Genomic DNA, 25,141 nt, shown 5'->3' with positions numbered 1-25,141 from the left:
CCTTGTGCAGGTGCAATGCTGAATATTCCATCACCGTGTGTCAGTGCTTCCTCTCCAAGGTCAGATGGCTGCAAACAACTGTCTAGGCCAATTCCAGGTCTTAGTGTATCCTTCTCATCCTCTGCATTGGGAGGTTGTTGGTCATGGCCTTCCTGTTGCTCAGAAGCAGCCGGTAAACATGCAGACTGTACCTCTGATGGATCACAATTTTCGATGCGTTCAAGTATCTCCATCATTTCAGTTTCGTCACAACTGTCGAGTTCCATCCCATCATCATTATCATCATCATCAGCGATTGTCTCATCCACTCTAATTGAAATGTCACTGTAGTCGGGGTGTGTGTCAATGAGTTTTGACAGACCTGCTACTACATTTCCCATGTTGACATAATGAAACAGCTGGTGGCCTTTGTAAGTCAGACGTCTTTTCAGCTTGACTCTGTGTAACTGGGATTTGCTGTGCGATCTTGGTAGAGTATTGACCGTGGTTTCCACCTCGGATGGCACACACACTACAGCGCCATGTATAGCTGCCTGTCGACCTTTGGGAAGTGTGATGATCTTGGCAAATGGCAGTATTTTGGCCAAAAGTTGTCTTTCCAGCACATTCAAATCGCAGAGCTCTGGGGGAATGGGCGCCAGCTCCATGTTGTTAGCTACAGCGATGGATGATTTGTGTCCTGCTTTTAAATGTAAATCACAGTTGTGACAAATCCATTCTTTGGTCCTTTCATCTGGTACGGTGCATTGTTCAGGTCCTTGACAGTGATTGTTGCACACATGGACATATTTCCCTGTCAAACAGGCAGCAACAATGTGTAGATTCTTCTTGTAATTGCTGTGAATGCAATGTTTCACTTGGTTAGGGAAAAGGGTGCGATGACACATCGTGCACACAAATGTTGGCCCAGCTTTAATGCATTCATGGAAAGTGGATATAGCTGTCTGCATTAGGCTGTTGTCCACTGGTTGACTGCATTCCCGCATGACACGAGTCCATCGTCTGTATTTCATTCTTATTTTGAAGGCACATTGCATCTTATGGGTTATGCGAAAATCTGCTTGAGTTTGACGCTTCATTTTCATGTAACTCATGCAATGTTGCAAGTGACGTTTTCTGAAAGCAGGATCATTATGATATTTTCTGGTGATGTATTGCTTCTGCTTCAACTTGAAATCGACATTTGTGGCATATTTTCTGGTGATGTATTGCTTCTTCTTCAAGTTGTAATCTGCATTTGTCGCATATTTTCTGGTGGTGTACTGCTTCTGTTTCAAGTTGAAATCTGCATTTGTCGCATATTTTCTGGTGATGTATTGCTTCTGCTTCAAGTTGAAATTGGCATCTGTTGCATATTTGCGAATGATATATTGCTTCTGCTTCAACTTAAAATCAGCATCTGCTCTGTATCGGCTGGTGATGTATGTCCTTTTCTTATTGGTGACAGACATCTTTGTAGTCTTGAAATCACGCCTTCTTTCATTTCTGTGTCTTGTCTTCAGTTTTTGTCGTCTCTGTGCATTTAATTTGGACAATGCCTTACTGTCCTTCCATATGCCCTGTGAGGATTTCGCATCAACTGACCGTGGAGAATGCTTGCTGGCTGGGAATCCAGTGTGTGTTACATCTTTGGTCATCTGTGTCACTTTGTTCTCCACATGCTTTGCATTATGTGGTTTGTCAGATTGCACCAGTGGGGACAGCAAACCATCTGACAGACGTCTTGCACGATGAAATGAGACTGGCATGAAGTCATACTGCAGTCCATCAATAGGGCCTCTGGTGTCTGTAAGGAGCAATTCATACAACTTATAAATCCTTGCCCCCATATCACTCAAATGTGTAAAAGTGATCATAACAGCTTTTCCTTTTCCAGTGGCAGGAAGTCCATCCTTATTTCGACTATGAGAATCAAACAGTCCATATCTCCCAGACTTGTCTCTGAACAATGCAATGAAATATGGCACTACTATAAAAAGTGCATGTGTAACATCTGCATTGAGGCACTGAAGTCTTGTGGAGAGGTCAACAAACCAACCTTGGTTGTCACCGTCTACCGTGTCTCTCATACATCCCGATAACACTGGAGATTTAACAACGTTATACTCATATTTGTCAGTGTTGACTCTGAGGGGCACTTCTTCCATTGTCAAGTGTTGATGCTGATAGACATTTCTTTGTTTTAGCTGTTTTATTGTTGAGCCATACAAGCTGTTGCCCTTCTTCAGTATTTGATCAAGATCACCCTTTCTCACATCATCAAGCTCACTGTGGTATGCCAAAAATGTCAGAGCCATGCATGTACACTGTTTGTTCCTTAACCTTCCATAGCCATGATGACCCTGATGAAATAATGCCTGCACAGAAATCTCACTTGGTACACATGGTTCTTGCATGCCATGGTTTTCAGAAGTGCCCATCACACTGTCACTGTGCTCTTGAACTTGACACTGAGTTGAACATGAAAATGACACCACAGGTTCACTATGTACCTCCTGGGCACATTCACTGTCACAAACCTCCATATCCACTATGCTGCTGTGGGGCTCCGGATCCAGTTTAGTCCAGCGTATCTTTGCAGCTTTAGATCTCTTTCCTTTAGATGGCATGATGATATTTGTGGAAGGAGCTATAATTCTCCTCAGAGCTTTGTTCGAAGAGCTATAATTCCCCTCAGAGTTGTGTTGGAGGAGGAGCTATAATTCGCCTCAGAGCTGTGTGGGAGGAGCTATAACTCCCCTCTGAGCTGTGTGGGAGGAGCAATAATGCTATAATTCCCCTCAGAGCTGTGTGGGAGGAGATACAATTCCCCTTAGTGTTGTGTGGGAGGAGCTATAATTCCCCTTAGAGCTGTGTGGGAGAAGCTATATTTCCCCTCAGAGCTGTGTGGGAGAAGCTACATTTCCCATCAGAGTTGTGTGGGAGAAGCTATAATTCCCCTCAGAGCTGTTTAAAAGGAGCTATAATTCCCCTCACAGCGGTGTGGAAGAAACTATAATTCCTCTCAGAGTTGTGTGGGAGGAGCTCTAATTCTCCTCAGCTGTGTGGGAGGAGCTATAATGCTAAGCTGTAATTCCCCTCAGAGTTGTGTAGGAGGAGCTATAATTCCCCTCACAGCGGTGTGGGAGAAACTATAATTCCCCTCAGAGTTGTGTGGGAGGAGCTATAATGCTAAGCTATAATGCTATAATTCCCCTTTGAGCTGTGTGGGAGGAGCTATAATTCCCCTCAAAGCTGTATTGGAGGAGCTATAACTTCCCTCCAAGCTGTGTGGGAGGAGCTATAATGCTATAATTGTCCTTAGAGCTGTGTGAGAGGAGCTATAATTCCCCTCAGAGCTTTGTGATTTTTTTTTTTCAAAAATGATTTTGTTTTTTTGTTTTTTCAAAAATGATTTTTTTTTTGTTTTTTCAAAAATGATTTTTTTAAATGATTTTTTTTTTCAAAAATGAAATTTTTTTTTTCAAAAATGATTTTTTTTTTTATTTTTTTTTTTTCAAAAGTAATTTTTTTTTCAAAAATATATTTTTTTTTCAAAAATATTTTTTTTTCAAAAATATTTTTTTTTTCAAAAATTAATTTTTATTTTTTTCAAAAATATTTTTTTTTTTTACATGGGGCGGTCATAATGTTTTGGCTGATCATGGGGTGGTCATAATCTTTTGGCTGATCATGGGGTTGTCAGCTTTTGTCACCTCCCACTCTAGTTTTGAACATTTCGCCATTCATTCCTATGGGACCAATTTTGCCGCAAAAACGACGATATTTCGTGGACCATTCGGCGAAACGTTCCACAAAGTAATAACACACCAATCGGGAAAAATCCGCACGTTTCGGTATATTACTTGTCTCTGTAGTGTGGAAAATGTGGGAGGAGTCTACAAGCATTATCAAGTCTAGCAGATGAAGTCACATGCATTTGGGGTGTCTCAGCATCTTGTGTTTACAACCACTGTTTCCTAGCAACATTTCCTTTTGAACATTTTGCCATTCATTCCTATGGGACCAATTTCGCCGCAAAAACGATGATATTTTGTGGACCATTCGGTGAAACGTTCCACAAAGTGATAGCACACCAATCGGGAACAATCCGCTCGTTTCGGTATATTACTTGTCTCTGTAGTGTAAAAACTGTGGGAGGAGTCTACAAGCATTATCAAGTCTAGCAGATGAAGTCACATGCATTTGGGGTGTCTCAGCATCTTGTGTTTACAACCACTGTTTCCTAGCAACGCTCATGCCCTGTTTATGCTTCCCAAATACTGCTTCATCAAAACTGCCCCATCAGAATTACCCCATCAAAACTGCCCCATCATATTCCTCTATTATAAATCAGTACATGGTGTGTCTGTCCCCTCCCCCGGGCTCTGTAATCAGAGCTGAGATGCTCCAGCCACCTCCCCCCCTGTGTATAACAGAAGCTTTGGTAACCATGGCAACAAAACAAACACTAACAGTACACTCTGATTAATGGCTAAAATTTCCTGAAATGACCTCTAAACAAATGGCCGTATTTTAAAAACTATACATCCTACAGCGAAGATCTTTATATTGTGAGAATCACAAGACCCAGACCTAGATTTTGTATTATGTATAGTATGTCTCTGAAATATTAAAAATGAAGGCACAGTCGCAGTTTAGAAATTGCCCTTCAAATTTGGAGGGGGCTAGAGTGTAGTTTCAATGAATGTCAATGGACGGCGTGAGTTGCAAACAAATGGTCATATTGTGAAAACTATCAGGACTATGGCTTAGCCGTGGACATGTTTAGTGGCAGCAGGGATAGCTGAACGTTTTGATATAAGATTTGTGTAGGTGAGCTTGAAAATGAGGGAGTGGCGGCAGTTTAGAAATCATGTTCTGATTTTCCAGCTTTTGTCATCTCCCACTCTAGTTTCCCCATTCATTCCTATGGGACCAATTTCGCCGCAAAAACGACGATATTTCGTGAACCATTCGGCGAAACGTTCCACAAAGTAATAGCACACCATTCGGGAACAATCCGCACGTTTCGGTATATTACTTGTCTATGTAGTGTAAAAACTGTGGGAGGAGTTAGGGTGGTAAATTTGGCTATAATAATAAGAATAATATATATGTGAGATAACAGTAAGTGGTCTTGCTATGCAAGAACACTTAATAATATAATCATACTGTCAGTAATGCTAAGTTTAATTGTAAACATGATTATGCGCATTTCTATAGATGTCATGTAAATCGCTGCGAAGTCTGTCATCTTTGTTATCTTTTATTAGTATTCAGCATATAACTTTAAAGGGATGTAAAATGTAGAATTTTTCAAAGTGTAACATGCTGATCGTGATTTTTTTCACATGCATATTTTAACAGCCGCTTAATTATGAAATGTTTTAGCCTTTCACAAATTTCTGGATATTAAACAGATGCTTTATTAGTTCAGGGAATGACAGAGTGATCGGAATGTCAGGCGCTGGATAGCTGTATCAATATGTCATGCCGCCTACCAAGGGACCATTTTTCATCACTCTGATAACATCTTCAACATCTTATCTTGTACCAAGCAGGGAAACGGAAAGATGAGTTTCTTGTTTATATCAAAATCTTAAATGTACCAGAATTTGTTTCTGTGACATCTAGGAAGGGGAATAGGTCTGGTGTTTTTTTATTTTCCTTAAAGTAACATTCCAGGTTACACCTAAATAGCCTTAAAACTGATGATCCCCACTCCTAACACCTATGCTAACTAACCTGTGTAAGAAAGATGTATATACTCATCTATTTTGATGCTGCTCTGATCTGGTGACATGATCTCCTGAGTCAGCCATTGACGGTTGCAGGAGAGAAGACAGCTATCATAGCCTGGAGCACTGACCTTACCCATAGGCTTCAATGTCCTATCCATTGTCGGTACTCCTTCCTCTCCCCTGCAGCCGTGTTGGTTGACACAGGGGAGTCAGATCACATGACCGGACATGAACGGTCAGAAAATAGGTAAGCATATACATCTTTCCTACACAAGGTTTCTTCACGTAAGAGCTGTGAAAATGTGGAATAGACTCCCTCAAGAGCGGGTTCTGGCCAGCTCAGTAGATTTCTTTAAAAAAGGCCTGGATTCTTTCCTAAATGTACATAATATTACTGGATACCAACATTTAAAGGTAAAGTTGATCCAGGGAAAATCCGATTGCCTCTCGGGGGATCAGGAAGGATTTTTTTCCCCTGCTGGAGCAAATTGGATCATGGTTTATTGGGGTTTTTCGCCTTCCTCTGGATCAACTGTGGGTATAGGATTGTAGGATTTTTTTTTCTTTTTTATTGGATGAACTAGATGGACTTTTTTCAACCTGACTAACTTATGTAACCATGTAAGTTAATTAGCATAGATGGGGGGGGGGATTGAGGCTAGTGAATGGGAAGCTGAAATTTCACTTTAATGCCCCGTACACACGGTCGGATTTTCCGATGGACAATGTCCAATCGGAGCGTGTTGTCGGAAATTCCGACCATGTGTGGGCTCCATCGGACATTTTCCATCGGATTTTCCGACACACAAAGTTGGACAGCAGGAGATAAAATTTTCCGACAACAAAATCCGATCGCGTCAATTCCGACCGTGTGTGGCCTGTTCCGACGCACAAAGTGCCACGCATGCTCAGAAGAAATTCCGACACGGGACAGCTCGTTCTGGTAAACTTAGCGTTCGTAATGGATACAGCACTTTCGTCACGCTGCAATGTTAAAAATGGTTTAATACAGCGCACTCTCTTCTTCTTTATAATGTGACAAGAATTAAGTCGTTTTGCTGCTCATATTCACACACACTTCTCACAAACTTATTTAGTTACTATTTCTCGGGATTCCCTCAATATATTTTGATTTCTCACATCTGACAACATATATTTTTTTTTTTTTGGTGATTTTGATTTGTACTTCCGAAAATGTTTGTGTGTTTTTTGTGACAAGTTCCCACAACACCACTAATATGTTGTTCTATTTAATCTGTAGGAGATTGTTTGGTGTTGTTGTCCCTTGTTAATTTCACATTTTATGTTAGAAATGTACCTGAATCATCACCAACAAACTGTCCTTTTTGGATGAAAACACACACAGGAGAGTAGAATTTACCTAACTAAATTTTATTAAGGGGTCACAACTATAAACAAAGAGGGAGGCAACGCTGGAGAAACTGCAGAAGTGGGTGAAGCCTTGGACCCCCAGGGCAGACATCAATTATTTAAAAGCAAAATTGGTGGCCTGAGGAGTCCTTATCTAAGGGAGGGCAGTCTGGTCCAGAAGTCCCAGAGATCCGGAAAGCAGCAGATGACATCTGTGTCCCCAGGCTGTGGTCATACGAGAGACTGCATCTTCTGTCAGACCAGACTGAACCCAGGGCCATCACTCTTTGGTCTTCTTTCCACGCTTCCTTCCAGCCTTTGGCTGTGGTGGTGGAGTTGTGGCAGCAGGAGGAGGAGGAGGAGGAGGATCGTCCCTCTCAATGACATCCGTCTTGTGTGTCAGTTCCCCACTCTCCCCCTTACGTAGGACTTTATAAATCAGGTCCTCAGAGATCTTGCGTTGGCCCTCCTGCATGCCCTGCAATTTGGTGGCAGCCATGCAGGCAAAGGCCTCTTCAGGACTGGGGAAGGCTCTGAGGGACGCAGAAGCCTCCTGGATCAGCCTGTATGCTGAATCCTGCACAGGACTGTGAGTGGCCTTCCTGGCCCTTTTGTATGGCAGGCGGAGGGGAGGAACCTGAGACTCAGTCAGGCTGCGACTTGTCCCAGGCTTCTCTTGGCTGACACTTAGCCCCGCCTCCTCCTGGCTGCCACTAACCCCCGCCTCCTCCTGACTGCCACATTCCACAACCTCCTCCTGGCTGAGGTCTTCCTGTGTAGGAAAAAGGGACATAGTTTTAGTATTTTTTATATCAATCACACACAATTTTCACCTCCTGACTGCTGCAAATTGAATGTTAACAAATATAACAGACTATCCTTCTGAGCCCAGCAGTTTTCATTCTTGTCCCAATTTTGGGTGCCCACTACTGTCTATTGATATGTAAAACACTTTTTTTAATCAGCAATTAGTGATCAATAATAACATCTAGTAAACATAATTTATTTATTGCCCAGAAATCTGTAGAAGAATTCTATACCTGACTCCAGCTGGGCTCCTCCACTTCTTCCTGGCTGGAAGGCCCAGGTTGGACATCAGAAGCCTCAGCTGGGATGGAAGGAAGAGTGGAAGGAAGAGTAGAGAGGGATTCCCTGACTTCAGTGTGGTCTGACAGAAATCGCAGTCTCTCATAGTACCACAGCCTGGGGACATAAATGTCATCTGCTGCAGCTCTGGACCTCTGGGAATCTGTGACCTTCTTGCGCTCCCTAAGATAAGTGCTCCTCAGGCCACCAATTTTGGCTTTTAAATAAGGGATGGTTGCTGTGGGGACCACCGGCTTCACCAGCTCCAGCAGTTTCTCCAGCGCTGCCTGCCTCTTCTGTTTGTGGTTATAGTGGGGGTGTCTGACTTGCCACAGACAGGGCAGCTCCCTGTATTTGTCAATGAACAGGGGCAGGAAATTGTGGTCATTGAACCCATCCATTTTCTCTGCAAGACACAACACAAGACAAACCCTAATGTCAGGCCAAACTCCCCTAATCTTGTTACAATATAGGCTTCAATTTCAAAGCAGTATAGGCCCAAGTTTAGATCCTACCTTCGTTAGCACGATCGGCGTCTCCGATGCTCCTTCCTCCGCTCACAGATCGTACGTAAGACGCGCGCGTTACGATTTATACACACTGCGCATGCGTATAACTCCGCCCGCCCCTGACGTTCTTTCTATTCTATTCCCCACCCCTTTTCGTTCAGCGCAGTGGAGGAAGAGCACATGGCGGATAGACAGCAGGATAGTGCTAATTACAGCAACGAGGAGGAGGAGGAAAGGCCGGAGCCTGAAACGTCCCGATCCAGAAGGAGATTGAAGGACTCAAATATGTCCTTTGGGGAGATGTTGGAGATGGTGGACATCCTGAAGAAGGCCGACTATGATGGAAAGTATGGGCCTTACCCCAACCCCAATGTCCGAAAGGCCAAGATCATGGCGAAAGTGGTCAGGAGTCTGCACCGGAAATTCGGGGTACGACGATCGAAAGATCAGCTCCGGAAGCGGTGGTCGGACCTGAAATTACGAGAACATGAGCAGTACAGAAAGATCCGGAGAGTGCTGCAAAAAAGTAAGTATTTGTGCTGTGTTGCTATTGTTCTTGTGTTTATTACGTTCGTGCTGCTCCATGTGCTTTTAGGAACTGTTGTACAGTTTAAAATGGCAACTTTCATGTTCATGGGCACATTATTCGTTCGGATCACACATTTTTATTTCGGACTATAAAATACCATTGTTTAGCCCATATGCATTTGGCCACCATTTTGACGCCCTATACTTGGCTTCAAAGAATTGGGTTGTGTAGATGGCTTTGTTACTAGAATGAAATGCCAACTAGATTGTGTGTAAGGAGAGGACAATCAGCAGCTGTTTTCACATCTGGACACTGGAGCACTAGTGTGGGACACAATAACACCCTTTTTAATATGGGGGCCACACAGGTGCTCCAGTGTATACTATAGGGGGGGCTACATCTGTGAAGCTTGTACTAAACAGGTAAAGTATTGCAGCTTGACAAAGGACACTAAAAAAGCTACATCTTGGAACTCTGCTAAAATAGACAATTGTACCCCACTTCCAAGCAATGTTTCATCTTTATAGTTCTGCCATCAAATATCTGTGTGCTAATTATACCATTTTTGTTTTACATAGGGGAGAAAAGACTCGGAGGACACCCCTCATCCGAGGAGACCAGAGCCCCCCCCTCTGGAAGAAGGGGAAATCCCCCCAACACAAGATGAGCAGGAGGAAGAAGACGTGGTGGAACTAGTCACCACAACAGGTGAGTGTCTGCAACCACAGGCTCAGATAAGAGATGGATGGCGGCATTTTTTGGGAAACCTCATTTATTTTGGGGTTCGTCTCTTTTTAGGTGATCGTGAGGTTGTGGATGAAGATCCTTTCACATCCGAAAGTGCCCAGATCGTGATCGGGGAGATCATGGGGTGTAATTTACAATTGGAAAACATCAAGCAAAACATCAATGATGTTATTCCAAAATATAAAAACATCATTGATGTTTTGGGGCGAGTTTAAAACCCCTCCAAATCACTTTCTTCTTTTGTGTGCTACAATGTGCAAAATGTTTTTGTGATTTTTCCCAAAGCCAAATTTGGAGGATGCACACAGTGTGCCAACATGTGCTATCTGCCATCACAGGAGATCAATGGACGCGTTTTGGGGGTGCAACCCCTTCCTCAATTATAAAGTAGCGGTGAGGAAGGGCTTTCTCCCCCAAAACACGTCCCTTCATCCCCCGTGATGGCAGATATCACATGTTGACATTGGGAAATTTGTGTGCATCTTCCAAATTTGGCTTTTCCTGGGGTGATTTCCCCCATCTGAACGCAATATCAAACACAGTTCCTAAATACTCATGTCTGATATAGCCTTCCTGTTCTACCAAATGTGAACTTTGTAAGATCAAGATTTGTGTCTTTCTTGTTGGTTTTACACAGGCCTGTTTTCTATAAAATGCACATTTTGATTTTGGATAATGACACCACAAAAATTGATATACAACAAAGATGTTGGTTTGTCAGAAAAACCTTTGGTAAATGCACATGTGATTGTGCAGGTATTAAAAAGATTGCTCATCAAGAATGTGTGGATTATTGTCTCAACGCTACAACACTTTTGGGGTGATGTAATTGTTGTTTTATGAGAAAATGGGGGTTATTTCCTAAGGGCAAATCCACTTTGCACTACAAGTGCAGTTTCAGTGCAGTTGGAAGAGCACTTGTAGTGAAAAGTGTCTTTGCATTTAGTAAATAACAGCCAACAGTGCTTTGTAAGGTTACACAATCACGACATTTTCTGCACTCCACACATTTCTGTCAGGGTCAGCTAAAACAAACACAAGCAGTAAATGTCCACAAAGAAGAGCCTGGGGGGAGATGCCTGTTGAGAACTTGAGGTCCTGCAGGCTTCTCCCTGTGGCTAAATACCGCAAGGTAGCGACCAACCTCTGCTCCGGAGTGATGTCTTGTCTCATGCAGGTATCCTGCCTGCTGATATAGGGGGTCAGCGAAGCCAACAAACGGTGAAACACGGGGTCCGACATCCTGAGAAAGTTCCTGAAATCATCAGGATTATTCTCACGGATCTCACGGAGCAAAGGCATATGAGAGAACTGGTCATGCTGAAGCAACCAATTCTTGGTACATGAACTCCTCCCCACCCTGTTCATGGACTGGACTTGTGTCAAGGTCAGGACCCCAACACCAAGCCCCCGCACAGCAAGAACTCTACGAGGAGTACGTATATGAAACATGGCTAGAAAACGGTCGGCTGTGCTCAGAACGAAGTAACAGAATGCACTGAAGAACAGCAAGGCCTGTGAAGAGCGACCTGAAAACCAGTAACGAACAAACAAGAATACAATGACTCCTTAAAGTCACGCGGAACTTGCTTGCACGCACTGAAGAGCAGATACAAACCCACAAGCACAAACTGAACGGCAGAAAACGATCTGAAAGCCACGAGTCTGAAAAAGCGCGAATCATCTCTCACCAAACTTTTACTAACACGAGATTAGCAAAAGGAGCCCAAAGGGTGCCGCGCTTGGTTCTGAACCGGCCTTTTCTAGTCTCGTCGTACGTGACCGCGTGGTTGTCGATGGGAAATTCCGACAACTTTGTGCGACCGTGTGTAGGTAAAACAAGTTTGAGCCAACATCCGTCGGAAAAAATCCTAGGATTTTGTTGTCGGAATGTCCGATCAATGTCCGACCGTGTGTACGGGGCATAAGACTCCTTTTACAGTGGGGCCAAGTGCCGGTGAAGTGCCGCTCATTTTAGGGGCGCTTTACCGCTGTTTAAGCAACGATTTTCACCCACTAGCGGGACGCTTTTAACCCCAATGAAGGGGTTAAAAATACCCGTGTTGTGGCGCTTCTGAAGTGCTATTTATTCATTGCAATGGCCAGGGGTGTTTTAGGAGCGCTGTATACAGTGCTCTCGAACCGCCCCAAAGATGCTGCTTGCAGGACTTTTTTTAATATCCCTCCCCAGTGTGAAAACACTCGGATTTTCACACTCGGGCGGCATGGGAGGCAGTTTTTAGGAGCTTTACAGGCGCTATTTCTACTGCTAAAACGCCTGATAACTGCCTGTGTGAAAGGGCTCTAAAGTGTATATATAGCAAAACTTTTTTTTTAAGTTTTGAAAAGTGTAAATGACCCCTGCATCGAATTTAGGCAAGTATTTGTACTAATGTTTGTAACATTACCACCACATAAGATAAATTCAGATAGTTCTTACTACTGCCCCTTCAGAAACCTGTCTCTATGGCAGCAACAGCTACTTAAAGAATTACTGCCAGTTCTCAGATTAGGAATCTGGAGGTATTTAAAACCAGCTCTGAGCTGGGGTACAGAGGTACACCATTGCTCAAAGTGGTGCATCACCATACTGCATATTTGGGGAACTACTTGTCACTGGGTGGGCAGGGGCTGATGGGGAACTGAGAGACGTGTGTGGTTCATTTCATTCCGAATTAATATTGAGACAAATTTTTTGTTATTCAGAGATTCGGATATATCCGAATATCGGAATTACAATATAAACACATTTTACCGAATACTCCGAATAACAACGAAATTAGTCAGAATTTCGGAAATTCGGACTGAAATTCTAATCAAATTTTACATCGAACTCCAGTCAAATTCTAACTGTACACATATTGCTGAAATCAAAGACTGTGTGTGTTATTAGAGTACCATTTTGAAATAATGCAGTTTTGGTTAAGCCAATAGTGATTTAAAGAGTTATCGTGATCATTTGATGAAGATTTTTCTTTTGTTTGTTCACTTTGCCACATTCGAATCGAAAAAAAAAATCTAAAGTTTTCAATTCGATGATTCAACGAAAAAAAAAAGTTAAATTTCGTAGAAAATTCTAAAAATTACGAATAGGAATTGAACAAATCAACCGGATTTAATAAACCAAAATAAATAGATTAACAAATCAAAATGAAACAAAACACATTTTTCATCATGCACATGTCTAGAAACTAGTTCCCCCTCAGGTTTGATGTACTTTTGATTGACAGCGCATGGCAGTAGGCTGATTCAAAAGCCATTATTGGACTGAATAGCGGCTACGTATCCATCCATTGCCATGCGTTGTCAAACCAGAGCCAAAAGACTAGTCTATTAGTTCCCCTTTAGGCTCCACCCACTACAAAATTCTAAGAAAGGAGTGTCCAGTGTGAACAATCCAACAGATTAATGTACCTGCACCCCAAAGGAGTTTCTATGACACTCTTTATGCATTCCACAGAATGAGCTGCCAGTGCCTTAAAACATCCAAAAATAAGATGTGTGACAACATTTGTAACACTATAGTACAGTATGGTGCGTTCTAATAAATGTGAGTTACTGTACCTTTGTGTGTTGAGGTGCATGCAATGTGCATTGCTACAAGTTGTGGTAATGTAAATATTAAAAGGCTAAGGCTTTTGGGACATGTTATATGTTCCACCCATTCCACGTGGTCGCCTCATTCACTCACAGAATGTGAATGAGTGAACTACAAGTACCATCGGCCACCGTGTCCATCGGCTTGCAGTTCTCAATTAACTGTGAGGGTGCTGGTGAGCATTCAGGTAGTTAATTGATTCTTCCTGTAATTCAGTAACTGCTTGCCTGTATCTGAAGTATGAGTAGGCAGTGTACTGCGACTCTGCAGAATCCTGGCAATGCTTTACATGCTCCAGGGTAAAAAAAACCTGTAAAAAAATATGTAAATTTATTATTTTTCATCATATAAAAGGCAAACTTATCCTTTAAATGGGCCCTAAGGCCTCATGCATCCTTCATGTCACGTGACCTGGTGTCTCCAGCTTCACAAGGCTTTTACACCTGCCGCTCCATATCATCCCGCTTTGGATTACACAGCGCCAGCAAGGACTTACATTTGGGATCTGCTTCTCTCTAGCATTGGTACCTGCCTTTGGCACTGACATCCGCAGCTATTTGGAGCTTCGGGGAGTGAAGTAAGATACACCTTCATCCAGGGGCAGTATACCTCACAGGAATCTGAAGCTGACTGCATCACGGGTGAGACTGTTCATGGGACACCATTCCCGGATGCATGTTCCGCGATTGCACTTGTACTGTGGTGCTGATATGTCTCCATACTTGGGATTCTTTATCTGCCCTTCACCTTCTCCCCTTTTGGCTGTCCTGCTGCTTCACGTTTGCCGTTTCATGACTGCCTAAACTTCCTACATCTGTTGGCCATCAGTGATATATTTTGACAGCTGATTTTTTTTCTTCCACCATTGCACAATTAATGTCCCCCTTTTTGGTATGATCAGCTGAATGTCTGTGAGTCTGGGTTGTTTTTAATTGCTGCTCTTGACAATATTGTCATGAATGCTTTTTATATGGTGTGGTGAAGGTTTTCTACTGACATTATACATGTTTCTATTAATAAAATTTTGATTTATACTCATGCTGCGGTGGGTTTCCAATTTGGAGCCCCTTCCTGTCTGACCCCGGTTTCCTTACTTGGGTCATCACCTTTTTAGTATTCAGTTCCTCTTGACTCCAGGGAACCCCATCCCTTCAATTTGGGGTCAGCTCTGTATATACTTGTTAAGTGATGTTGTGTCCCCTTTTTTCATTTTTTAATACTCAGAGCATTAACCACTCGCCCACTGGGCACTTAAACCCCCTTCCTAACCAGGCCAATTCTCAGCTTTCAGCACTCTCACATTTTGACATTTTTCACATTTTGAATGACGATTACTCAGTCATGCAACACTGTACCCATATGAAATTTTTGTCCCTTTTTCACACAAAAAGAGCTTTCTTTTGGTGGTATTTAATCACCACTAGGTTTTTTATTTTCTGTGCCATTAATGAAAAAAATATTTGTAAAAAAATAACTTTTTCTTTGTTTCGGTTATAACATTTTGCAAATTAGTAAAATTTTGGCCAAAAGTTATACTGCTACATAGCTTTTGTAAAAATAACCAAAATAAGTATATATTCTTTGGTCTTGTGAAAGTTATAGCATCTACAAGCTTATGGTGGCAATCATTGAAAATTAATCGCACCTGATGTACTGACGGCCTATCTCATTTCTTGAGACACTAACAAGCCAGGAAAGTACAACCCCAAATGACCCCTTTTTGGAAAGCAGACATTCCAAGGTATTTAGTAAGAGGCATGGTGAGTTTTTTGTTGTAATTTTTTCCCACAATTCTTTGCAAAATTGTCATATTACCAAGTTATTTCTCACACACTGTATAGGCATACTTGCAACTACACCCCAAAACACATTCTGTTATTCCTCCTGAATATGGCGATACCACACATGTGAGACTTTTACACAGAAAAAAAAAGAAAGAAGGACGGCGCCCTCTAAGTGCAGTATGTATGTTAAAAATATTTATTACAATAGATAAAAACACTCACATTTGAGTTGCTAAAAACCAGCATGTAAAGTAGTTTCATCCGCGTGCTCTCGGGGGATGTGGGTGTCACAGGCCAGTGGGGGGGTTCCTGGGATGTGAGTCCTGTGACCTGGGTCCTGGTAGCTGTTCCGGTGGTGCCGAGGGTCCTCAGAGCCTCCGGGCAGCCAGGATATCGGTCATGGATCCTCCGTGGAGCGCCGTGCTGACCTGCGTCTTCACTTCCGGGAGCGGGGTGAGGCGGGCGGTGCTTCGCGTTAGCCTGTTGAAGGAGCATGCATGCTCCGAACGCGAAGCACCGCCCGCCTCACCCCGCTCCCGGAAGTGAAGATGCAGGTCAGCACGGTGCTCCACGTAGGATCCATGACCGATATCCTGGCCGCCCGGAGGCTCTGAGGACCCTCGGCACCACCGGAACAGCTACCAGGACCCAGGTCACAGGACTCACATCCCAGGAACCCCCCCGCTGGCCCGTGACACCCACATCACCCGAGAGCACGCGGATGAAACTACTTTACATGCTGGTTTTTAGCAACTCAAATGTGAGTGTTTTTATCTATTGTAATAAATATTTTTAACATACATACTGCACTTAGAGGGCGCCGTCCTTCTTTCTTTTTTATTGTTCCAGAGCTTCTTCTAGCTTTTATAGACTGGCTGCCTTCCATTTATTCAGAATCATTTTATCCTTACATGGACTAATACCTGAACTTGTTGTGAAACATTAACTACCACCATCAAGTTCCCCCTCTCAGGAACCCCCAACCCACCCCCTTCCCCCCACCATTTTTAGTTATATGTACTCGGCTACCTCCATTGTGCGCCATATTAACCCCTTGATCATTTATTTGAGACTTTTACACAGCCTGGCCACATACAGAGACCCAACATGCAGGGCGCACCTCCACGCTTTCTGGGGGCATAAATTACACATATCATTTCCTGACAACCTATCACATTTTTGAAGGCCCTAGAGCACCAGGACAATGAAAACACCCACAAAATGACCCCATTTTGGAAAGCAAACACCCCAACGTATATTCTATGAGGCATTATGAGTCTTTTGAACATGTGATTTTTTCCCACAAGTTTTTGGAAAATGTGGAAAGAAAATTAAAACATATTTTTTTTTACACAGAGTTGTCCATTTATAAGATAATTTCTAAGACAAAGCATGTATATACCACAAAATACACCCCAAAATACATTCCGCTACTCCTCCTGAGTATGGTGATACCACATAAGTGAGATTTTTACACAGCCTGGCCACATACAGAGCCCAACATTCAGGGGGCATTGTCAGGTGCTCTAGGGACATAAAATTATAGATCAAATTTCCTGTCTACCTATTACACTTTGTGAGGCACTGTAGAGCACTGATGTGACATACAGTAAATGAACACTGATGTGGCATGGATGAGCACTAATGTGGCATGGATGAGCATGAATGAGCACTGATGTGGCATGGATGGGCATGAATGAGGCATATATGGGCATGGATGAGGCACATATGGGCATGTATGAGGCACATATGGGCATGGATGAGGCACATATGGGCATGAATGAGGCACAGATGGGCATGCATGAGGCACAGATGAGGCATGAATGAGGCACATATGGGGATGAATGAGGCACAGATGAGGCATGAATCAGGCATATATGGGCATGAATGAGGCACAGATGAGGCATGAATCAGGCACAGATGGGCTAGAATGAGACATGAATTAGGCAGGGGTGAGTGCTGCTGCAGTCTCCCTTCCTCTCTTTGCACGCTGTACTGATTGGTATAAACAGCGTGCGTGGAGAGGAGAGAGCTGAACCAGACATGCGCCGGTTTGTTGACAAGTGATTGCTCTGTTGGATGGAGCAATCATGTGGTAAAGGACCGCTGTCACTGGCCCTTTACTGCAATCCATGATGCGTCGGGTTCGGTGAATCTGATGAGCAGAAACACTTCCTTGTACGCCCGCCCAGAATTAGCTGACCACACTGTAGCTGTCATTTGGCTATGGCCCGATCGGCAAGTGATTAAAAAAATGAGCTACAAAGCCAGTACTGATGCCAGGAAAAAGCGGCTGTTAAAACTTGCTTTTAGAAGCATTTTGCATTAATGCGCTTTTAACAGCGTTTCTCTGCCCTCTTCTATTTTCGTCAACCAAATCCAATTGCTACAGCTTAAAAATGCTTAATGCTTCTTAGCGCTGTATACAGTGTTAACACGTGTTTAGCCATGTCAGGCGTTTTTATAGCTGTAACACTGCTGCTCCAGAACACACTGGCCCTGAGTTTTTTATTTTTAGCAACTTGAAAAGCTTATGCCACGTACAGTTCCTAAAAGCCTATGTGTGCATGGACACATAGAACAACATGGAGAGGCATTTTTAAGCTGTAAAAGAACCGCCTGACGCCCCTAGGAGCAGCTGTAAAAACATCCAGTGTGCATGAGGCCTAATAATTTGCCACTGTTTGGAAATGATCATGTAAGCAGGCTCCTGATTTTTTATCAACAGTGGTCATGCTGGCCCAGGGTTATCATTCTTTCCAAATTGACCACAGTCATAGAGAAGCCCGTCCCCTGCCTTCGGCTGAAGTGTTGGACCCTTGCTCTCTGCATAGCTCCTAACTTCCCCTGATTTCAAGGGACTGTCCCTGATTTGGAGCAAAGTCCCTCCTTCTTCCTAATTTTTCCCTCATTTTGGTCTTATCTATATAGTTGTATATAAAATGCACTTTTTGTCTTTCAAAAAGTGTTTCCCAGTGCTAAACCTTTCATCAAATTTCTAAATTGCTGTATTTTAAAAGCCAGTGTAAAGCAATAGTAGTGGTAAAAAAAGCACTTGTGGGTTTAACTAATCTTTTTTTTTTGTATAAATCTCCATTAATGGGGCATGTCAGGGGGTGTGTCCTATGTCTCTGGGGAATCAGCAGTCGTATGCCCCGTACACACGATCGGACATTGATCGGACATTCCGACAACAAAATCCATGGATTTTTTCCGACGGATGTTGGCTCAAACTTGTTTTGCATACACACGGTCGCATAAAGTTGTTGGAATTTCCAATCGCCAAGAACGCGGTGATGTACACCACGTACGACGAGACTAGAAAAGGCCAGTTCAGAACCAAGCTCCTTGGGCTCCTTTTGCTAATCTCGTGTTAGTAAAAGTTTGGTGAGAGACGATTTGTGCTTTTTCAGACTCGTGGTTTTCAGATCGTTTTCTGCTGTTCAGTTTGTGCTTGTGGGTTTGTATCTGCTCTTCAGTGCGTGCAGCAAGTGATGCGTGACTCTTGTCATTCTGTTCTTGTTCGTTCGTTACTGTTTTTCAGGTCGCTCTTCACAGGCCTTGCTGTTCTTCAGTGCGTTCTGTTACTTCGTTCTGAGCAGCCATGTTGCGTATACGTACTCCTCGTAGAGTTCGTGCTGTGTGGGGGCTTGGTGTTGGGGTCCTTACCTTGACACAAGTCCAGTCCATGAACAGGGTGGGGAGGAGTTCATGGACCAAGAATTGGTTGCTTCAGCGTGACCAGTTCTGTCATATGCCTTTGCTCCGTGAGATTCATGAGAATAATCCTGATGATTTCAGGAACTTTCTCCGGATGACAGACCCCGTATTTCACCGTTTGTTGGCCTTGCTGACCCCCTATATCAGCAGGCAGGATACCTGCATGAGGCAAGCCATCACTCCGGAGCAGAGGCTGGTCGCCGTCCTGTGGTACTTGGCGATGGGGAGAAGCCTGCAGGACTTGAAGTTCTCGACAGGCATCTCCCCCCAGGCTCTGGGGATCATTATCCCGGAGACCTGTTCTGCCATCATACAGGTCCTGCAGAAGGAGTATATTAAGGTAAGATTTTTATCCTTTAATATCACATTTTATTGTATTTAATGTTTGATAATATATTGTATTTCTTTCCTCATTCCCTAATTACCATGATTGGAATATGCTGTGAATGTCCCCTTTGTCCTCATGCATGCTTGATATTTTTGTAATTATTTTTGTTGCCCTTCATACAAATTTGCCTTCACTTACCTCCCCAGCATGGTCTCCTGGCCCTATATTCACCTCCTGTAGTCACTTAACAATGTATTTTATCAGCTCCATAGTAGTGCTTTACCCCAAACACCCCTAAAATGTTTTGAAATGTGATTTGTGCTTTAAATTCAGGCAGAGTGCCAGAGGCTTTTTTGGGGGGTCCCCAAATCATTTGGAACCCTCCCTTCCCCCAACTGCGAAGTCAGCTGATACCAATTCTCTATCCTCAATCATCTATCTGCTGACTTTGCCAAACCCATACACACTATACCCATCTCTTTTGTGGTCAGATGTATGGATGAATTCCCCAAAGCATGTAGTGCAAGGGCCTGCCTGTATACTTTAAAATGGTAATGTTTAAAGTTTTTGTATCCTATTATTATCTTGATAGGTAATAGCAGAATGTCCAAATGTGCTCACATGTGTACAGTGTGTATTTATATCTTTGTATTATGACACTTCTTACCTGTCCAGTGGGCTGCCAATAGTGTAACTAAGGAGGGGCTGTTCAAAGTAATACCCATCATTTAGGCATTCATCTCTCAATGAAGTGGAGAGGGTTACCTGTCCAAGAGTTCTCCCCCCCTATAATGTTAGAAATTGCCCATGAGAGGGGGGGAGGGGGAATATGATCGGTGTACCTTATACTTTGGTCTTTAAAAATTCCCATAAATAAATGTTATCTTGATGTTGGCCAAGAATGTTTGTGTCTAATCTGCTTTCCATGTTTATGTGCAAAAAGACTGTTTTTTTTGTTTTACTCCACAGTTTCCTTCCACGCCACGGGAATGGCACACTGTGGCCTCCCACTTTGCCCAGCGGTGGGACTTTCCTAACTGCGGAGGGAAAATTGATGGGAAACACGTCCACATCATCCCACCACCCAACTTGGGGTCATACTATTATAATTATAAGGGGTTCAATAGTATTGTGATGTTGGCGGTGGTGTCGGCTACTTATGAATTTCTGTATGTGGACGTGGGGAAGAATGGCCGGATGTCGGATGGTGGAGTCATCACCCAGACCAAGTTCTACAGGCGTCTCCAGAATGGCAGCTTGGACTTGCCACCTCCAGAAGACAATGTGGAAGGATTCCCATTCGTCTTCGTTGCGGATGAAGCTTTTGCGCTGGGGGACCTTCTTATGCGGCCATTCCTGATGAGGACCCTCACCCCGGACCAGAGGGTTTTTAATTACCAGCTGGCCAGAGCCAGAAGAGTGGTGGAGCACACGTTTGGAATCATGGCCAGCCGGTTCTGCCTATTTCTTACACCCATACATATGGTGAAGTATAGACTGAATCATATTATCCTGGCGTGCTGTGTTCTACACAACTTTTTACGGAAACATTCTGCCAACTATGCTGGCTCAGTTGGGCCTGAGGCCGGAATTCAAAATGAACCAACCCTGACGGCGCTTGAAAGTGGCCGTCCTGGCTTGCCCCCCTGAGTGCCCGTGATGTCCGGCTAAGATACCTTGAATACTTTGCGGGTAGGGGCGCTATAATCAATATGCCAGACAATGTGTAAAACCTTTTTCAAATAAAAAAAAAATTAAGCAAATCTTTGGTGACATTTACTGCTTGTGTTTGTTTTAGCTGACCCTGACAGAAATGTGTTGTCCTGAAAATGGCGTGATTGTGTAACCTTACAAAGCACTGTTGGGTGTTATTTACTAAAGGCAAAGACACTTTGCACTACAAGTGCACTTGAAACTGCACTTGTAGTGCAAAGTGGATTGCCCTTAGGAAATAACCCCCATTGTCACAGAAAACACCAATTAGAGCACCACAAAAGTGTTGGAGCGTTGAGACAATAATCCACACATTCTTGATTATCAATCTTTTTAATACCTGCACAATCACATGTGCATTCAGAAAAGGTTTTTAAAACAAACCAACATGTTTGTTGTATAACAATTTTTGGGGTCATATTAGAAAAAGTAGAAATGTCCATTTAAGATAAAACAGGCATGTTTAAAACCAACAAGAAAGACACAAATCTTGAACTTACAAAGTTCAAATTTGGTAGAACTTGAAGGCAATATCAGACATGAGTATTTAGAAACTGTGTTTGATATTGCGTTCAGATAGGGTGAAGTCACCCCCGGAAAAGCCAAATTTTGAAGATGCACACAAATAGCCGAATGTCGACATGTGCTACCTGCCATCATGGGGGATCAAGTGACATGTTTTGGGGGTGCAACCCCTTCCTCTCAGCTACTTTATTATTGAAGAAGGGGTTGCACCCCCAACACGCGTCCATTGATCTCCCGTGATGGCAGATAGCACATGTTGACACACTGTGTGCCTCTTCAAAATTTGGCTTTTCTACAATTTGACACAAAAAGTTTAAAAATTGTAGCACACCAAAAAACAAAGGGATTTGGAGGGGTTTTAAACTCTCCCCAAAACATCAATGATGTTCTTATTTTTTTGAATAACATCATTGATGTTTTTCTTGATGTTTTCCAAGTCCCTATTACACCCCATGATCTCCCTGATCAGGATCTGTGCACTTTCCGAGGTGAAAGGATCTGGATCCACAACATCACGATCACCTAAAAAGATAGAAACCAAAAAAAACAGGTATCAAAAATATGACGGCATCCATCTCTTACCTGAGCCTGTGGTTGCAGACACTCACCTGTTGTGGTGCCAATTTCCACCACATCTTCCTCCTCCTGCTCTGCGTTGCTTGGGTGGATTTCACCTTCTTCCAGAGGTGGGGGGTCTCTGGTCTCCTCGGATGAGGGGTGTCCTCCGAGTCTTTTCTCCCCTATGTTAAAAAAAATGGTATACTTATCACACTGATCTTTGATGGCAGAACTATAAATATCAAACATTGCTTGGAAGTGGGGTACAATTGTCTGTTTTGGCAGAGTTCCAAGATGTTGCATTTTTATTGTCCTTTGTCAAGCTTCAATACTTTACCTGTTTTGTACAAGCTTCACAGATGGAGACACCCCTATAGTATCCACTGGAGCACCTGTGTGGGACCCCTAATAAAAAGGGTGTTCTTGTGTCCCACACTAGTGCTCCAGAGTCCAGATGTGTAACCAGCTGCTGAGTGTCCTCTCCTTACACAGAATCTATTTTGCATTTCATTCTAGTAACAAACCCATCTACACAACCAAATTATTTTCAGACAAGTAGGCCCTAAAAAATGTGGGCAAATGCATATTGCCAAAACAATGGTGTTTTCTAGGCCGCACGAAAAATGTTTGATACGAACGAATAATGTGCCCATGAACATGAAAGTTCACATTTAGAAATGGATAACAGTTAAGAAAAGCACGTGGAGCAGCACGAACGTAATAAACATAAAAAGAATCGGAACACAGGACAACTACTAACTTTTTTGCAGCACTCTCCGGATCTTTCTGTACTGCTCATGCTCTCTTAATTTGAGGTCTGACCACTGTTTCCTGAGCTGATCTTTCGATCATCGTACCCCGAAATTCCGGCGCAGACTCTTGACCACTTTCGCCATGATCTTGGCCTTTCTGACATTGGGGTTGGGGTAAGGTCCATACTTCCCGTCATAGTCAGCCTTCTTCAGGATATCCACCATCTCCAACATCTCCCCAAAGGACATATTTGATGCCTTAAATCGTCTCCTTCTGGATCCAGACGTTTCAGGCTCCGGGCTTTCCTCCCCCTCCTCCTCGTTGCTATAATTAGCACACACCTGCTGTGTCTCCGCCATGTGCTCTTCCCCCACTGCGCCGAACAAAAAGGGCAGGGAATAGACTAGAAAGAATGTCAGGGGCGGGCGGAGTTACACGCATGCGCAGTGTGTATAAAGTGTAATATGCGTGTGTAGTACGTACGATCTGTGAGCGGAGGAAGGAGTATTGGAGGCGCCGATCGTGAGAACGAAGGTAAGATCTAAACTTGGGCCTATACTGCTTCTAGATTGAGGCCTATATTGTAACAAGATTAGGAGAGTTTTGCCTGACATTAGGGTTTGTCTCGTGTTGTGTTTTGCAGATAAAATGGATGGCTTCAATGACCACAACTTCCTCCCCCTGTTCATAGACAAGTACAGGGAGCTGCCCTGTCTGTGGCAGGTCAAACATCCACATTACAATAATAAACAAAAGAGGCAGGCAGTGCTGGAGAAACTGCTGGAGTTGGTGAAGCCGGTGGTCCCCACGGCAACCATCCCCTATTTGAAAACCAAAATTGGTGGCCTGAGGAGCACTTATCTTAGGAATCGCAAGAAGGTCATGGATTCCCAGAGATCCAGAGCTGCAGCAGATGACATTTATGTTCCCAGGCTGTGGTGCTATGAGAGACTGTGATTTCTGTCAGACTAGACTGGAGTCAGGGAATCACTCTCAACCCTTCCTTCCACTCTTCCTTCCACCCCAGCTGAGACTTCCGAGGTCCAACCTGGGAATTCCACCCAGGAAGAAGTGGAGGAGCCCAGATGGAGTCAGGTATAGCATTGTTCTACAGATTTCTGGTCAATAAATAAATGATGTTTACTAAATGTTGTTATTGATCACTAATTGCTGATTTAAGAAAGTGTTTTACATATCAATAGACAGTAGTGAGCAAAAATAATTGGGACAAGAATGAAAAATGCTGGGCTCAGAATGATAGTCTTTTATATTTGTTAACATTCAATTTGCAACAATCATGAGCTGAAAATTATGTGTGATTGATGAATAAAAGACTAAAACTATGTCCCTTTTTCATACACAGGAAGACCTCAGCCAGGACGAGGCTCTGGAATCTGCCACACAGGAGGAGGCTGTGGAATGTGGCACACAGGAGGAGGCTGTGGAATGTGGCAGCCAGGAGGAGGCGGGGGTTAGTGGCAGTCAGGAGGAGGCGGGGCTAAGTGGCAGCCAGGAGAAGCCTGGGACCAGTCAGAGCCTGACCGAATCGCAGGTTCCTCCCCTCCGCCTTCCATACAAAAGACCCAGGAAGGGGAGTCACATTCAGGATTCAGCGCTCAGGCTCATTCAGGAGGCTTCTGCGTCCCTCAGAGCCTTACCCACTCCTGAAGAGGCCTTTGCCTGCATGGCTGCCACCAAACTGAAGGGCATGCAGGAGGGTCAACGCCTCATGTGTGAGAAACTTATTTATAAAGTCCTAACTAAGGGGGTGAGTGGCAAAATCACACCCAATACCAATGTGATTGAGTTGGACCATCCTCCTCCTCCTGCTGCCACAACTCCACCACCACAGCCACAGCGTGGAAGGAAGCATGGAAGGAAGACCAGAGAGTGATGACCTGGGTTCAGTCTGGTCTGACAAAAGATGCAGTCTCTTGTATGACCACAGCCTGGGGACACAGATGTCATCTGCTTCTTTCTGGAACTCTGGGACTTCTGGACCAGACTGCACTACCTTAGATATGGACTCCTCAGGCCACCAATTTTGCTTGAAAAGAATTGATGTCTGCCCTGGGGGTCAAAGGTTTCACCAATTTCTGCTGTTTCTCCAGCGTTGCCTCCCTCTTTGTTTGGTTGTGAGCTCTTAACAAAGGAATTTTTGTTTCAATTATACTCGCCTATGTGTGTTTTCCTTGAA

Source organism: Aquarana catesbeiana, linkage group LG03 (genome assembly GCF_042186555.1).
Source record: "Aquarana catesbeiana isolate 2022-GZ linkage group LG03, ASM4218655v1, whole genome shotgun sequence".
Taxonomy (NCBI): Eukaryota; Metazoa; Chordata; class Amphibia; order Anura; family Ranidae; genus Aquarana; species Aquarana catesbeiana.
Note: the sequence above shows the minus strand (reverse complement) of the source record.